This window comes from Lissotriton helveticus, chromosome 5_1 (genome assembly GCF_964261635.1).
Source record: "Lissotriton helveticus chromosome 5_1, aLisHel1.1, whole genome shotgun sequence".
In the NCBI taxonomy this organism is placed as follows: domain Eukaryota; kingdom Metazoa; phylum Chordata; class Amphibia; order Caudata; family Salamandridae; genus Lissotriton; species Lissotriton helveticus.
In genome coordinates this window covers 1,573,851,995-1,573,870,521 of record NC_136065.1, presented here as the reverse complement: position 1 = coordinate 1,573,870,521, position 18,527 = coordinate 1,573,851,995, and the positions used below count along the sequence as shown (strand labels likewise).

Below are 18,527 nucleotides of genomic sequence, written 5' to 3'. Positions count from 1 at the left end.
TTAGTAAATCTGGGATCAGGTTTCCTTTTTCGATTATGGGATAACGGTGGGAACAACGTGGGCTCAGCCATGCGTGTTCTGCCAACCCAAGTGTTGCCATGCTTGTCTAAACTATGGATATGCGTGGTTAAGGTAGCTCGCAGTCTAGCTGGTGGTGGTCGAAACCAGGAAGGATCGGGAGAGCCAGAGGACGCAGTGAGGTAAGTGGGGCTGGGTTGTGAAGGGGTGTGGGGTATAGTTTGTATGGGTTGAAGTAGATTTTTGGGCAGGGGGTTGGGGTAGTTCACAGGGCTGGGTGTGTCGGAGCTGTTTTCAGGGATGGGGACAGGTCGGGGAGATTTTAGGTAGTTTTTAGGCTTAGGGGAGGGTGGAGTCGTATTCAGGGCTTGCGGGGCAGGAAAGTTTTTAGGGAGCAGGGATCAGGATAGTTTTTAGGGATTAGGGGAGGGAGCAGTCGTTTGTAAGACTAGGTATAGGGAAGATTTTAGGGCATCGGAGAGTCGGGGATTGGATTTTTAGGAGGGAGGGGAGTAGTTTTGGGTGTCGGGGTAGGGGATTACGGGGCAGCGATTCAGGTAGTTTTTAGGGCTTAGGGGAGAGAGCAGTAGCTTTTAGGACTGGGCGCAGGGTAGTTTTTAGGGCTCAGAGGGTAGAGGATTGGTTTCCAGGAGGAAGTGTGGTAGTTTTTGGGCTAAAGCAGTGGGCAGGGGTCGGGGGGGATAGGACTTACCTGTGAAGTCTTAACCACAGATATGTCTTTGCCATACATGCTGTAACAACGCATATTTTGTTGTAAAGGCATGTGTGGTAAAGGCATATGTGTGATTAAGACTTACATGGTTGAGACCGCATGGAACTGACATGCGTGGTAAACGCATGTGTGGTTCCATTGCAAAACATTTGTTTAGTCCTTCTCCTGTTCTCCATGGTCTGTGCCTCGACTGATATGATGAGAACATACAAAAAAGGCAACGTTTCAGTTTATTGATAAGTCTTTCTTATTTGTCTCCGACTCAAATGATAAGGCAACAACAGCACTCAAAAGTGGTCCCCCAGTTCCTTTCTATTCTGCAGTCTTTCTTGATACACCCAAAACATTAATTATCATCTAGCTATGGTGTTTGTGTGTGCATGAGTGTCTAACATGTTGCCTAGGTGTGCATATGCGCACACACACACACACACACACACACACACACACACACACACACACACACACACACACACACACACACACACACACACACACACACACACACACACACACACACACACACACACACACACACACACACACACACACACACACACACACACACACACACACACACACACACACACACACACACACACACACACACACACACACACACACACACACACACACACACACACACACACACACATACACATATATATATATATATATATATATATATATATATATATATATATATATATAGTGGATGTGCATGTGTGCCAGTAAAGCTGATATGTTGACATGTGTGTGTTTATGCTTTTTTATAAATGTGTACACTGTAACAAGGTTTCATCAATACTTGAATCTTTTTCGAGATAATCAAAGATTCATCAGCAGTTTGGTCAGAGGGAAGAAAATGCCTTCCAAGAACAGATGTTTATATCCATGTGGTAGTGGGCTAACATCTACAGTCCTCTACAAGAATGGGGTATGCTAAAAATGTATAAGTGCAATGATAGTGCCTTATGAGGTTTGGGATATAAGACATGGTCGACCACCTGCAAGTACCTTTCCCCCTCTGATCACATCGTTTATCAGCAAATGTAGCTGTAAGGTCAGAGAAATGCAGTGGTTGGTGCCTCTCTTCACCAGCTTGACCTGCAGCTCCCTGCAACATGCATTCTGCCTTCAAAAGGTGCAATGTACGTTGCAGTTGCACCATCAGAAATGCTGACAGCTCTGGCAACACTAATGTCGTGGTCATTGGCCACGTATGCATCAAGTCCTGCATGATTTCCCACCTGCTCCCTCGTGGTGGCATTGACAGTGCTATCAAAGGACTTGTTTTTGAGTTGTTAACGCTAAAACTGCAAAGCTTTGGTTGACCTTGGCAGATGGCGCCATTGGAGGTGTGGCATTGAAGGTGCCTGTTTGCTCAGAGAATGAGGTGTTGCTATTGGTCCACAGGGTCTGCGTCCGTGCACAGGTGTGTGGTTCCCACCTGATTAGGTCTGTCTGCTCCGGTATAAAAGAGCTTGCCGCTGAGGGTCCCAGTGCGGAACCAGAGGAAGAACGATGGGGAAGATGCTGCTGTGGGCTGGTGAGTGCACCGTTCATTCAAGTACCGCAAGTCGTGGCGGAGGCCACAGAGGCAGCAGGTGTGACCCCAAATGTGTTTCTTCACAGGCAGCCCACAGAAACACACGGGGAAGAAAGCGGCTGTGGAGAAATGGGCGGCTGTATGGGGGAAAGGCCGAAAGGCAGCTGTTGATCTGTGTTTATTGTCCAAATGACCAACATATTTCTTTTTTTATATCTGTTTATTTGAGGAGTTTTATATAGCCCGAACAGACCCTTCCGAGTATCAGCGCACTGTACATATAGCAGTCAAGTCACAAATGCCTGGAAAAGGAAAGAGCAAATAAAAGTCAAGAAGGAAAAAGCAAGGAGAAAAACAAATATGCATATACATAGAGGACAAGAACGTTTTGAGATACAAATGGTTCACTTTGCTCTTACAGAGCCCACATCTTCTCAATTGTGAGCGGCAAATGGAGAACACTGAAGCCAAGGGTACTGGTTCACAGAACTCCACCAGAGACCACATTTACCAGTAGATTCAGTGTATAGATATTTTACAATAAGAGACTTCCACTGAATCCATTATATTGCCATTAGATCTGTGGGTGGTTAAGGCGCAAAATTCAAGAACATATTCACATGCTCAGTTTTTGAAAGAACATATATGTGCAATATATATCCAACAGTTTGCAGTAGCGATGTTGTGCCAAAAAGGCAAAGTGAACTTTAGACAGAAGAAGAACATGTTACAATGGAGAGAAAAAAACCAAACAGCATGAGGAGGCAAGGGTTTTTCGTACCAGGCGGCCAAGCTATGGAACGTACTCCCCGTACAGATCAGACGACAATCAGAAAAGACCGTCTTTAAGAAATAAATAAAGACCTGGCTCTTTCCCAAACTGGCAGATTAATCAGTGTGGCGCAGCATTCTCTCATTCAGCGCCAAGACGCCTCGGCATTCGCGCGTTTAATAAATAAGTCAGTCAGTCAGTCATGACATCAAACACAGGTGAGCAGGAAAAGAGTCGTTTTCAAAGTGCTCCTGAAAGAAAGAGGACTGGGAAGGGACGTCATGTTGTCTGGAAGTGAGTCCCATGAGTTTGTTGCTGCATAGTAATATGCTGATATTTCTTGTTTAAGGCCAATCCACTGCTAGAGAAAATAATCCTGTTCTCCCCATTGCTTTTCTGTAGAATCTTTTGTATCCTCAAGTGAGTGTAGGAAATTCCCCGTTCAACTGTTCAGTCCCGGCCCCTTGGAATGGTGGTCTCCATGTTGTTGTTTTCCTAAACATGACTGTTTGACCACATCACACACATCCTTACAAGCCTGCATTGGTCTCCCTTGACAGCCTTCTGCAAGAGTAAAACCTACTACACGAGTTAAATACCATTGACCCAAGCTAATAAACTTCGAATCACACCTGGTCAAAGATAATGTGTACCCTTAACATCACCGGAGTCGAAAAAGGAGAGATTAGACCCCCCACCACAAATAGACTTGAGTTGCAGAAAGTTGCTGTGGACTATGACACCCTGAGGCAACACAGGAGCACCCACATTTGCACCACCAGTAAATCTGATAAGAACACCATTAGTTCTGGAATGCAGAAGGAGACTCTCTCCTGTCCCTATCACAAAATATCCTATTATTCAAAAGCTGGAGGTAGAATCTTGGGAGACTGAGGATATCTTTACTTGTACGAGCCTCTGAGAAGCCTGGCCCCCCAGTCGTCAGAGTTTAGAGGGCCTTCAAGTAAAGGATCATCTCCAACCACCACTGAAGTTGTGTTCCTTTTTATCGAAGTCTGCAACTGGCCAATAATGGTCAGCCACTTGCACCCACGGTAGGCAGACCTTGCTCAGTCCTTGTCCAGCAATCATCCGATAACCCAAAGAAATGGAAGGTTTCAAAATAAATGTTTAAAGCAAAGAGTCTCCCAGCCTCCTTCTAGATATTTTATGAGTATGTGTGGATATGAGGTTTAAATGTGCCAGTCGTCTGGGCAGAGGTAAATGTGAATAATCTTGGTTCCAAATTGAGGCTAATGAGAAGTACTCTGAACTTGAAATGAATTTCCTCCACCATGAAAGGTAAGTATTTCTAGAGAGGAAACCAGATCAGAATGTGAAAACATGCTTCTTGGACGTCTATACCAGAAAACGACATTTACTACTGTAGATTCTCTATGATTTAGAATTGAATCACCATTTTAGTCAGAATCAGGAACTCCTTGAACTAGTCCACCAGGGCCTTCTGTGCTACACACAATCTGGAGCAGAAACTCACACTTCCCTCTGTAGGGCCACTGAGTGAGAAGTTGCTCGAGCAATTCATGATGGATATTCAGGGAGCAGAAGGAGCTGCATATAAATTCTGACCCCTCACTTGGAGGATTCAAGGATTCAGAAAAGTGTCCTTCCAATGGATCACCGCAAAGAAAAAAATATCAGAGACTGAAAAGTGTTGAAGCATTTTTACACACAAATCTTAAAGCAGAATTAAGAGATGTAGTCACATCCTTTCAGGGAGGAGAAATGAGATGACAGAACTGATGGAGCCACTAGTGTTGGAGTTTGGTAGTAGTTGAACCACCGCTTCCAGTCTACTTTATAAGTTCTGGGACCTCACTTAGACCTGGCCTTCTGCACGAGCCTAGGAGAGGACTTCCAAGCGTAAAGGGGCTAGGACTTAAGAACGCAATAAATTAAACACTGGACGCACCACACAGAATACTTCTCATTCTGCTCCTACACACTCCTATTGAACACTTAGAACCAGATTCACAAAGTGCTTCCACACATGTGGCAGAGGCCCTGTTGTCGTAACTGGACATCCGTACTGCAGTTATCCATTGCGACCCACCCCAAGACTGTGGGTCCTCTGCCATGAGTGCACCCACCCCTCTACGACCTTCGGGCATCTACCATGAGTGCGCCCACGACTGCGGGGCCTCCGCCATGAGGGCACCTCCCCCCGGGCCGGACTGGGAACCAAAACCGGCCCCTGCAAAGTGCTCGGCCGGCCCCCGGAGGGAGGTCTGAGCTCTTTGCTGGGGCCGGTTTTCGGCCGATTTTGGTGCAGGGCCGATTTTGCAGCTATGCTGCTTAAATGACCCTGTAACAAAAACGGCCCCTAGGGGCCCAAAACCGGCCCCACCCTTGCGGCGCACTGGGGGATTGCCCGGTGCCCGCAACGGCCAGTCCGGGCCTGACCTCCCCACGACTGCGGGGCCTCCGCCATGAGTGCGGAGGCCCTTTGTGGATCTGTCGCATAATGTCACAATAGAGGCACTTACACACTACACACTACACGAATGCTTCATAACGGAACTGAAAAGTGAAATTAGATGGCTCCTCCTTAAAAATAAAGGATTTCCTTCAGTTTATGTAGTAATTAGTTAATCTGCTTTTCCTAGCTGTGATGTCATCTCCATAGTTACGGAATGTTGCTGTTTGAAATCCTGGGTCAGTTGTGCTGTTCTCTGGAAGCTGTGGAGATGAACGGTCATTAAACCTAGTGCTGTTACACTTACCTGTCTGCGTGTAATCACTTCAGTTTACTTATTTCAGTTGGAGGGTACATAGGTTACCATGAAATCGAGGAATTAAAAAAATGCGTTGGCCTAATAAAATAATCATCCTTACAAGTGTGCAGGTTGTGTTTTTATTTTTAGGAGAAAGACTAACTGGAATGTTTTTCTTGCCAACACTGTCCCTCACGCTCTGAGGGCCACATTCAGGGTGCTCTGGTATTTCGGAGGTCACACAGCACCGCCGTTATAATCATACCGCCTGGGGTGATATTTACGCAGCGCAGCGCGGTATTGCCTCCATTTCAAGTTCCGCACCTTAAAATGAAGTAAAATTTGGTAGTGATGCATGGCTTCCCCTGTCCAGAGCTGCAACAGTCATAATGTGCCGTGGAAGTCCCAATTCCAGTGTGTGCCCAAGCTGAGGTGACCAGCGGTGTAGTAAACATGTACTCTTCATTCCACTCTACAGCACAGCCTAACTGCACCAGCGGTATTCCCAATTTGGGCACAAATATTGGGATTAGTGGTTTATTTGTAATCCAATCCGGTCCATTTGTAATGAGGCTATAATTCTTTTATGATTTTATGGTTTTATGATCATATGATCTATGATTTTTATGCCCGAATGCAGAAAACAGAACCAGTGGTCAGTGGGTGGGTCAGGCAGGGAGGGAAATGCTGTGCCCTCCGTGCATTTCACAGCGCTGGGCGTGTATCCACTCACCACTTTTGCGCTGGTTCTCACAACCCATGTGGGCGTGGTGATGGGAAGCTTGCTGATGTCAGCAGACTCTCCATGGTTCACCCACGCCCAGGTGAACCTTGGGAGAAATATTGAATTATTCATATTAACTGACCTGGAAGTGATCCTCGGACAAATGCCTAATGGTTTCTCTTCTTTTGAATAGGTTTGGCGCTGCTGCTGCAACTGCAGACAGGTGAGAACGGTCTAACAGATATATAAATCTGCACATACATATATCATAAGCTATGATTATTTGTTTGATCTATTCTCTTAGTCAACAACGGTGTCTCTGTTTTTCAGTATAGTATGATGACATGTAATGCACTTTGTTGAATATAATATTAATAGAAGTACTATGTAAAATATCTATTCAGATAATTATGCAATAATCGAAGAACAACAACGCATTTAAATCAGACTAGGACTTTATTGTACACGATAATTATTGATTTATTGTGGTTTTATATTGGATTTTATTGAAACATTACAAGTAACTTGGTTTATCACATATATATCTGGAGAAAGATTTCCATTTTTCTGTGAATTCACAATGAGTAGTGTGTTTTTCATGATCAAGGTTATAATGAGCCACATGGTGCGGAAGCAGAATATATTACCTGTTTTTGTAGTGGGTTGTGCTATGTGGGCATGGCCACCCGGGGTGGCCGAAAGGCATCATACCACCATGCCAGACAGAATAAAAACGGATTAAGCACAAATCTCTGGAGTCTGTGACCCTGTGGTGCAAGATCAGCGCGTTATCGGGGGCTGGTTGTTTGCATATATAGCAGTACAAAAGGGGGTGGTGATGGACGGAGCATCTGAACCAATCAAACACTCACACCCAGTCAACAGATCTGGGTTTAATCCATCTCCGTTCTTTAGCCCACTCTGCCACCCCAGTTCAGACATGGCCATATGCAAATCAGTCTGACCCTGTGCCTCATGGGAACAGTCCAGCCCGAACTGCCAAGCCATGCCTTCCCTGGTCCGGAAACAAGCTTCCTAGGACCGGTTTCTGGCATTTCTGCCGTCTTTGGCCAGGCTTGCTTGAATCCAGTGGCAAAGTGAGCAAGGGACTCACTTCTGAGCATACCCTGCCAATTTATGGCGAACAAAGCGGTACAAAAGGGGGTGGTGATGGACAGAGCATCTGAACCAATCAAACACTCACACCCAGTCAACAGATCTGGGTTTAATCGATCACCGTTCTTTAGCCCACTCTGCCACCCCAGGTCAGACATGGCCATATGCAAATCAGTCTGACCCTGTGCCTCATGGAAACATTCCAGCCCGAACTGCTAAGCCATGCCTTCCCTTGACCGGAAACAAGCTTCCTAGGACCGGTTTCTGGCATTTCAACCGTCTTCAGCCAGGCTTGCTTGAATCCAGTGGCAAAGTGAGCAAGGGACTCACGTCTGAGCATACCCTGCCAACTTATGGTGAACAAAGCGGTACAAAAGGGGGTGGTGATGGACGGAGCATCTGAACCAATCAAACACTCACACCCAGTCAACAGATCTGGGTTTAATCCATCACCGTTCTTTAGCCCACTCTGCCACCCCAGTTCAGACATGGCCATATGCAAATCAGTCTGACCCTGTGCCTCATGGGAACAGTCCAGCCTGAACTGACAAGCCATGCCTTCCCTGGACCGGAAACTAGCTTCCTAGGACTGGTTTCTGGCATTTCAACCGTCTTCAGCCAGGCTTGCTTGAATCCAGTGGCAAAGTGAGCAAGGGACTCACGTCTGAGCATACCCTGCCAACTTAGGGCGTGTATATACACACACAACACACACATGGAATATATATATAAACACATACACACGTTCGTCGAAGTGGGATGGATCTGTGGGGGTGGCGTGCCCCTACTTTTTTATTTTAACCATAACCATTCCCCTACTTTTTGTGAAAAGACAACCATCAGGGGGCGGTGAATTATGACAACTGAGATGCCACAGTTGGAATGGAAAGGAGGGAGTATCCTGTGCTGTGAAGCAGATGGAGAGACAGGCAGCTAAACAATGAACAAGCTTCCTGCCAGGGTGTCTGCAGCCTGAAATAAATGCAAATATATGCAATTGGTTAATCTGCAAATGTAAAGGCTGCTTGGAAGTCAGTATTGGCTTTAATTGACATACTCAGTTGAAGCAAAGTGAGGACAAATAATTATTCCTTTTGAGAGATACGGTAAGAGTGTTAACAGCTGAGCTATGGAGTGTGTGCTTTTTACGATACTATAAACACGCTTGCACTATCTACAGTATGATTGCATATTATTAAAATCTATACTTTGCAAGCAATTTGTTTTGACCATAAACCGAAATCTTTTTGCGCATGTTGTAGCATTCTACCTTATACAGTGTTTGATGCAAGGTTCAAATAATGACTTATTCACAGTGCTTTCTGTCACTGGCTGGGTCCTAAAAAGACACAAGTAACCCTTCTTCACTGTACCAAACAGGGAAAAAAATCTGTCTCTCTCTGTTTCTACACTCTGACATCAACAGTGATCACATTACCCAATAGAAATGTCATAATTTAAAACTGTATTTCCCACTGATTAGGTTGACTTGCATTTATTTTTCGTTTAAGTTGTGTGCTATTTCATATGCAGTCACCTGAAGGTCTCAGGTCAACAAAATTACTTTTTTTCAATTCACTTCAACCTCTGTGTATATATATATATATATATATATATATACCAATCCAACTTGTCGCAGATGTGCTTCCCCGCACTGACAGGTATGCAGACTTCAAAAATTAACCCGAGTCAGTCTTCAAGTTATTTCTCAAATATTTATTTGATTGTGGTGCAAGCCATCAGATGCGTTTCGGACTTCACGTCCTTGCTCACTATATATACACATATGGAAAATAGAAGCAGATAATTCTGGGTAGTTCCAAAGTTTAGTTGAATTGCTGCCCTTGTTTAGAGCACCCACCCTACAACACCAGCAACACTCGGAATCTGCTCACCTCAAATTTCAGTTTTTCTAGCAAAGTCTTTTAGGCAAACACTTTGTCGCTTTCTAACTCGATGTGGATGGTACTGTGCTAATCCCATGCCTAAGAATATTGTTAGAAAAACAGACATTTGAGGTGAGCAGATTCAGAGTGTCACTGGTGTTGTAGGGTGCTCTCTACAGGAGCTGATCTCCACTTAAACTTGGGACCCATCCACAGTTGTCTGCTTCTTTTTTGCAGTACTCTAAACTTGATAGGGTATTGTTTTGATATTTACCAATCTATCTAACAATCTATCAATCTATCTATCTATCTATTTATCTGTCTATCTGTCTATCTGTCTATCTGTCTATCTGTCTATCTATCTATCTATCTATCTATCTATCTATCTATCTATCTATCTATCTATCTATCTATCTATCTATCTATCTATCTATCTATCTCAGAAAGTATTTTTCCAAATGAAGAAAATAGCTCAGTTCAGGCACAGAAGAGGTTGTGTCAAAGCCTGCATTCGAGACTCATAACCATATATATTTTTTTTTAATTTTCAAACTAATCTTATCAATGACAAAAAAATTACAAATGTCTACATTTGAGTGACCGCCATTAAGCTTGAGTTCCAAGCCAAATGGGCCTAACGCTTTCCATGAATGTGGGTGTGGGTGTGTTGGAGAGCTGTGTGACCAGCATGGGGTTATACTGTGCAATGAACCTGCAGCTGATTGGTCAGGATATTCTGTGGCTGGCTGACGCCTCAAAAAGGCAGACACGGTCAAGTAATACTGACCCTTCGGGGGCAGCAGGTTGTCACAAACCCAGCCGTTTGCTGAATTCTGAGATCAGATCCAAGGTTTTGTTTATACTGTGACCGTAGACTGTACTTCTCCTCCCCATACAGTGCCCAGCTCCAAACTTGTGCTACATCCACTGCTTCCAGAGTTATAGTCGCCAAGTGGAAAATGTGAAGGTGCACTGAGAGGAGCGGCTTGCTCTGCAGATGCAGTCATTTGTTACTTTGAAATTACCTGATCCCACCCCAGCCCAATAGACCTTTCAAATGCATGGACCCCTCTGAAAGCTCCCAGTGTCCGCGCTGTCTGGTGCACCTCCAGGCCTTGGCTTTGCATGTAACCACAGACTCTGCTTCCTCTCACCCTGTAGTGCCTGCCACCAAACTGGTCTGCTACTTCACCAACTGGTCCCAGTACCGGCCGGTGCCAGCCAAGTACATGCCGGCGGATGTGGACCCCTGCCTCTGCACCCACCTGGTCTACGCCTTCGCCACCATGAGCAACCACAAGATCGCGCCCTATGAGTGGAATGACGACGTCCTTTACAAGCAATTCAACAACCTCAAGTCGCAGTCAGTATATGCCTCGGAATACCAACCTTCACTCACTTTCAGGGCTCATAAAGCACCACTGAGAGTAGCATTACCCCTTTAAGTCCCTCAGATTCCATAATATGTCAATAATGGTGGCTGACAGTGAAGGGCTAGGGGATGGATGATGACGTCGAATATAGGATGGCTGGTCTAGGAGTGGTGAGATCTCCAAGACAGGAAAGAGGGTTTATGGTTTGGGGCCCAAAGTAGTTCTTTTTTACAGAATAATGATTCTCTGGTGTGAGACTCCAGGAAAGCCATAATGGCTACTGGACCTAAAGACAATGAGGGAGAGAATGAAAGAGTGTGTAAGATTCAAAGGCAATGAGAGTGCTCCAATGCATGAGTCTCAGGCTTAGTTATCAAGACAGTGAGGCATCTGAGGCTCCCTCTAGTGAGAAAGAATGAGCTGAAAAGGGTGCAAGAGAATCAGTGCTTTGTGATCAAGCCTATCAGACGTCTTCATGTCTGCCCTGACTCCTTGGTGCTTTGTTGTAAACAAAATATATACGCCCTCGTGGGAAAGACGAAAGCATGACAGCGCCTACACATCTGGTGTCATCTAGTGGTAGGCTGTGTTGTTTGCCGTATCCTCTAATAAACAGTGCAGCCTTGCTTTAGAAATCCATTTATAGATATTGTGTGAGCGCGGGCCCTGAAAATTGCAGGCCTGGTGCATAATGTCCCTCTGGCCCCCATCTAGTAACGTTCCAATTCAAGGTATGAAACACACTCTCTGCCTGAAACACGACAGGTTTGTATAGTTAACATTACTGTATCAAAGTATAGTTCTAAAATAAGGATTACAAAAATAACCATAATAAGGCTCCCAAAGGCAGATGCGGGAGCACCTTTCATCAAGAGGTGTGGGGACAAAATCTGAAACGAAACGGGAAACGATGTACAAAAGGTGTACTCAGGCAGGCATCTGACAGCTGTCCATCACTTGCACTATGGTAAACATAACAATGTCATCTTCTTCTTCGCAGCAACTCTAAGCTCGTCAACCTGCTGGCCATCGGGGGATGGAACTTCGGGACACAGAAGTACGAACACTCCAGAATGATGGTTTTGAAATCTTAATTACATATATATGTTTTGTTTTATGCAGTTTATATGCACATGTTACAGATTCGAGTACTATCACTCCAAGAAGCCCCAGTCGTAGTGAGCTCCATGCCGCCATAAATGCAGTGCATGCTCATTTCACTCAGTGGCAGCAGGGGAGCTGCTTGTCTTTGTCTTTTTATTATGTAATCTCCTTTTTCCTGAAATTAGTACTTTTCAACAACATGCACGACAAATTCACCAATTCGGCATAACCATCACTTTCATTAGTCTGTAACTAAAGTGAAATGAAATGGGTGAAATAAACGCGCTTCGAGAATTTTCACATTCCCCCTAAATCCCCAAAAACAAATCTCAGTGAATAGTATTACCACAGTGACACTGAGGGGACCTGAACTACCAACAGGTACGAAAGAGACAATCAAAAATAGCAAACAGAAAATAATAGGGTTAAATCTTTATCGTACAATAAATTGAAAATAGTCCACATAGCTCATAGGTTCATCCTCTCCTGTCAAACATTGTTTTTTTTTAAAAATAGTTCGACAGGTACAATTATATTTAAATTGAAGTGGGGGCTTTGGTGGGCAGGTCTAGAAGTGGGCCTTTTGGTTTTAATTTGCACTAGGACACTATCAATTGCATTGTGGCATTTTGTAAAACGTACAACTACTTTATGGGTAGTTATGCCAGGTATGAAGGCGGCTGAAAAGCAGGTCCACCCCACAAACTACTGTTTCCGCTCCCAGGTTCACTGAAATGGTCGCGAGTGCTCAAAACCGGAAGATCTTCATTGACTCTGTGATCGCTTGGCTGCGTCAGTGGGGATTTGATGGCATCGACCTGGATTTTGAGTACCCAGGGTCCCGAGGAAGCCCCCCGGAGGACAAGCAGCGCTTCACCGTCCTCTGTCGGGTACGTATGTACTCGTCGACCGCAATACTGGTTGTGGCTGTAACTTTGTTATTTTATTTCTAAAACTTTAATGCTTTCCGCTTAATACTTTCCTAAATTGGCACTCTATTTGTGGTAAGAACGCATGCCTAGTTTGCTGAAAGTAAGGAGCCTGGGAGGGATATTTTGTGTTAGTCCATCCTGGGCACAACAAGTCTCCTTTGTTGAAGACTGCTTACAAGTAGAACGTGATCACGGATAAGATGATCCGGCCCTAATATGGTACCGTCCGAACTCCTTCCTGGAGCGTCCTCAGAGGCCCTCAGAATGACCTCTCCACAGCCCTGCCCTGTGAGCATGCGCGTAGAGGTCGTTGTGAATCACGAGAATTTGTCTTCATTAGACTCTGGGAGGGAGTTGAAGCACCGCATTCAGTGAGAAGGCCTTCAAGCACCAAGGGACCCCTTGCCCCTAAAGACATTAATGCAACTGACCCGCAAGGCATTGGCCTGCTAATGGTGAATTTGTACCCATCTCTCACAGTTGGTTGCCGCTGCCCCAAGTGGTCAAAACTCAGAGGAGGACATTGGGTACCTGAGGGAGAGAGCCAAGGAGATACACACCTACAAACCTAAAGAATACCACTGCATAGCCTGCTTCCAGGCTCTATGCACACTCACAGCCAAGAAAGTATATCGAGATAGATCTCATTCTTTTATTCTTAAAATCTTCCATAATGCTGAGGCTCCGAAGCGTCTGGAAAGGGCGGCGGTGATTGGGTAATGTGGGGGAGGGGGTTAGTTTTGGAGATACCAAAACTGACAAGGTATTTTCGGCAAAGCCAGATTTTTGGATTATGGAGCTTTCCTAAAAGGCGGATGGTTTGCAAGTTTTTACAAGAAAAGCGTAAGGAAGAGCAGAAATGAGTAAGTATCTTTCATTACAGACAAATATTTCTAGAATGTCTGGCTATGTTGACAGTTGTCACAGTTGGTTAGACTGCATCGATCAAAAGCGTTGTTTGGGGTGGTGGTGTGATCTAGCGGGCCCATGAACATTGCAGTAGGAATGAAGCCCAATGACCCAGCAAAGTCCAGTCTATGGGGCTTTCACAACCCTGGGGCTGTGTGAATTCCTTGCTGAACTGAAGTTCTGTGGAAGGGTTTGCTCCCCAGCAGTGGGTACTGCTGTACGTTTTGAACCTGGTCCTGTTCTAACCCTCCAACCCACTTCTCACCCTGGTTTTCCTCATCATGTTTGCAGGGTCCTAACCTTGGAGAACCCCCATTCCTTACCTTAGGTTCTCTTTCTCTTTCTGGCTCTTTAAGGCTGGCTTTCCTTAGGCCCAGGTAGGTTCTGTGCCCTAAGGTGGATCCTGGCACCCAGCTGTGGGCACCAAAAGGCAGGCGTGAAGTGCTGACAGTCGAAGGCTTGTGGGGCACAGCAGCGCAGGCCCTCTACCCCAAGCACGCGCTGCAGGTCGAAAGCCATCTCACGAGCCTCTGCCTCAGTCTCCTCTCCTCCCAACAAGCTCAGGAGTCCCATTGCGCAGCACTAACAGCTTGCCTGCCCCTGGCCTTTTATCAGTGGCCTGCCCTTGGGGGAGCACTAGTGTCTGGATGTGTGCAGGGGTGACTCTATCCTCCTCGCTCTCAGAGAAGCCACTGGGGAGAAGGGCACTGAATCACTACAGGGTGACCCGCAGGTTCATCCTGGTGAAGACGGGAGACCAAAGCCTGCTAGAGAAAAGATGACGCACTCCTCACAAGTTTCTGCTGTTTTGCTTTCCAAATGCTGATGGTATACAACAAAGGATAAGACCAAAATAATTATTGGCCAAAATGTGTGGCACAATGAATGTGAGATGCCCACACCAGCAGGGCTATAGGCTCTCTCAGTTGGAAGTCTACAAGGCGGGTCTTCAGTGTGATGCGCAGTAACATACCTGACCTCATGCTCCACCCAGCTGGGGTCCTAAGCGAAAGGCAACAAAGTGCCCCTCTACTGGCTTCTGATTAACTCTGGATCCTGCTGCTCATCAAGAGAAGAACTATTCAGGGGGTGTGGCGTCATGCAGACCGTTAGGTTTCTGGCCCCTTCAGACACCTACTAGGATTATACAATGTATGTGCTTCTTGGGCTATTTAACGTCCACCAACAAACAGGAGACTACCTGTCCCCTGTAGTGGTCCTACATAAAGTCTCTGAGGCAGAGGCTGACCTGCTTTGTAACACACGAGGGGGAACACCCACCACCAGGCTCTGCCTGAATTGCCATTTCTCACCAACCCGTGAGGATGGGTGGCTGTGGAAGGGGTGTACCATTTCGATCGTGGAGTTTTAGTAGGATCAATAGGAACCATTTGCGACCTTCATCACAAGTGTCATCTGAAACGATTTTTTTTCTTTTTCATTTGTTCAGCGTCGTTCCAATACCTTGAAGCAGCAGAAGAAAGGAACAAATTAAATGATAATAACTAATGGTATTATCATTTCATTTTGTCCTCCTGCTGAGGCAGCTTGCATGAGTGGAAATTGCTGGGCTGAAGAGCAGGGGAGGAGTGGCATGAATCTCCTAAGTGAGCAATGACTCTTTGGTCGGCCCTCTCGGGCTGCCCAAAACAGTAATGCGCACTTACCCTGTTCTCCATGCAGGCTGCATTACAGCCTGCATGGAGAACATGCAGGCTGCATTACAGCCTGCATGGAGAACATGCCCATTTCCCCACCCCTACAGCCCCTGGATGAACGTCACGGTGCTCAGACCAATCACAATGCTGCGTTGCATCGTTCTGATTGGCTGCGTGGAGAGTGGGAGTCCAGGTGCTTCCTGCTTCCTCTTTTTCACAAGAAGCCAGGAAAAGGATCCAGGAGAGGCGGAGGCAGCAGGCTCTGGTGCTGCCGAAATGCCTGGGTTTGCAGAGAACATGGCTGCCTTAAGTCCACCTTATGGCTCTTCCTCCACCCTCCACTTCCTGCCCCATTATCTCACTCTTACATGTTCTTTTTCAACCTCTGCTTTCGGCTTTGCCACTGTTTTCTTGTATTTCTTTCCATCTTCTTTAACCCTCATCTGCTTCGCTATCTTTCGTTCGTGAGCAAAGTCGAGTCATGCTGCACAAAAAAGTTGCAATTTTGAAAAATGGGCGCCGGGGCCCACCACGGGCAAGAACCAGCAAAAATTAAGCAATGTGTTTGCTTCTAGGAACTGCTGCAAGCATTTGAGGCAGAAGCGAAATCGAAAGGGCTGCCCCGGCTGCTGGTCACCGCTGCGGTGTCTGCAGGCAAAGGAACCATCGACGCCGGATATGAAATTGCTGAAGTCGGAAAGTGAGTAAAGGAATTCAAGACTGCTGTTTACTGTAGAGCCTCTGAGCGTTTTCCTCTGTAGTGTTTATGCTGCTATCCCCCAGATTCATCAAGAACACATTTTGCTATTCCTTAATAGCGAAAAATACCTATTCGCTATTAAGGAATAGCAAAATGCTATGCATCAAGAAATCACTACAAAAATAGCGATTTCTAATAATTCCTTAATTGCGACTCGCAAATAGCGAGTCGCAATTAAGGAATATCTCCCCATTCATTCCTATGGGCCTTTATGGGAAGACAATCTCAATTTGCTAATCGCAATTAGCGATTCGCAAATTGAGATTGCTATTTCAAGGGTGCAGGGGTGTCCAAAGGACACCCTGTTGCACCCCTGAAATTGATGTGCGCAACATGAAACTTTGAAAAATGCACTTTAGTGCATTTTTCAAAGTTTTTGCAAATTACCACGAAGATGTACTTAATGGTAATTTGCGTGCCCTAATAGCGAATTCGCTATTTTTTTCACTTTCATACATTGCATTTAAGGAATCTCAATTTGAGATTCCTTAAATGCAAAGAATCGCAATTTAGCGCATTCTTAATTAGCGATTTTTGCATTTGGGATGATGCATCCCAAATGCAAAAATACAGCTCGCAAAGGGCCATATTCTCAGAATCTGGCCCTTTGCGAGCGGATTTAAGCTTGATGAATCTGGGGGTATAACTCAGGCATTAGTTCTACTAGTTCCAGGTCATTATCAGCCAACTAAAGCTACCAAACCAACAACACCGGCCTTATAGAAAGGCTGAGAGGGACCCGCTTATAGAGAAACCAGCACATTAACAGGCCGCTGTATCTGAAAGAAGATTGTACTGCTGAATGTTGACCCCTAGGATATCGTGATGCAAGAACATCAGATCAACTGCTTGGCTCTCGAGCGGTTCAGCGCTCGTTTCTTCGGCCCCTCTGCTCCCTCACAGACTTTGAAGGGCAATCTTGACAGCTGCTGGCCTCGTCCTTCAGGCGGCAGTGTGGCTCCATTCAGCAGCGTTTTTGGCGTTTTTGAAGCTGCTCGAGACAGGGTGTCCTTGTGAGACTCTGCACACAGTGGGGCTTGCTCTATCCCACCCTCGTCGCCAGTTGTAGCATCCTGCTACAAAGACCCACAGACACAGGTTCTTAATTAATGGAGCTTTATTAGCAGCTACTTGTCTCTACCCTGTCCCTACTCTAACTGCCCTCATCCTGTTCTGACTCCTCCTCTTCCCCTCAGCCCATCTAGCTCCTCCCATCCCAGCTACTAGACTGTGAACTATATTACAATCATGTACAGAATATCGAAAGGAAAGTGCATACAGGGAGGTAAATATGTACTATTCCTAACTCCACATCTCCGAACCTTGAAGATACGTATACCAATAGGTACATATATGTGGAGTTAGGTGTAGAAAATCTAGACTTACTTACCTGCTGATATTTTCTTTGCGATATTGTGTCCTTGATAGTGTCTCGTCGATATTCTGGGGTCGATAGTCAAAGGGCACACCCTGAAAGAGGTGTAAGGCAAGGCAGAGTTAGTCCCTTGTCATATGACCTTTAACTGGCGCGAACTACTGGGGTTTCATGACAGGGGCGTAGCTTCCATTAGTGCAGCAGGTGCAATGGCACCGGGGCCCACCGAATCCTGATTATTGCTGTATTTTAAACATTTGCGGGGGGGGGTCCTCTCACTAGAGCCCATGGCTCACTTGTTACACTACTCTCTCACGATACTGTCTTAATATGCATCCAACTCGATTTTTCTGCTCTTCAGTTTGCTCTCATTCCTCTAAAAGTTGGGGGCTCACATCTCAGCAGAGGTAGCCATCTTATGTTTCCGATCCAAGCAGGTTCTTGTTTCTTTAAATGTAAAAAGGCCCCTCCTTCGAAGATGAAGTTTTGTACATAACGAAAATGAGAAGCTTCACTCTTCACTGCATGTTGTCTGTTCCACAGCCATGACCAGGGAAGCATCACGACACACTTTCACAGCAGAATAGAAAAGGAGGGCATTTTTAAGTTGAAAATAATCTACACAACAAAAAAGGAACCTTTCCAGAAAATGAAGCATGGCACTTTGTGTTCTTAGCTAGCTATTTTTTTTATATACAAAACACATAGGTTAGACGAAAGAGATCCTCAAGCTATATAAAAACTTGCGGTTCCTTAAAAAGGCTAATTATATATACACATTCACCAGATACTATTCAAGATGGTATTCACCAACAATTATTCATTTAGTTTCTCATCGAAGCACAAGAATTGCAATGCACTAATATTGCATTCCTTCCTATAC

The 18,527-nt window shown here is 45.4% G+C and overlaps 1 pseudogene across 1 annotated transcript in view; it reads left to right on the top strand.

The window, feature by feature from the left end:
- The first annotated feature begins 2,197 nt into the window (after positions 1-2,197).
- LOC144755601 (acidic mammalian chitinase-like) overlaps positions 2,198-18,527 on the top strand; it is a 32,817-nt pseudogene continuing 16,487 nt past the window's right edge. Inside the window, exons 1-6 of the transcript XR_013594942.1 lie at positions 2,198-2,300; positions 6,725-6,754; positions 10,695-10,896; positions 11,907-11,963; positions 12,735-12,900; positions 16,085-16,240. The product of XR_013594942.1 is annotated as an acidic mammalian chitinase-like (transcript). The remainder of the gene's footprint in view (positions 2,301-6,724; positions 6,755-10,694; positions 10,897-11,906; positions 11,964-12,734; positions 12,901-16,084; positions 16,241-18,527) is intronic.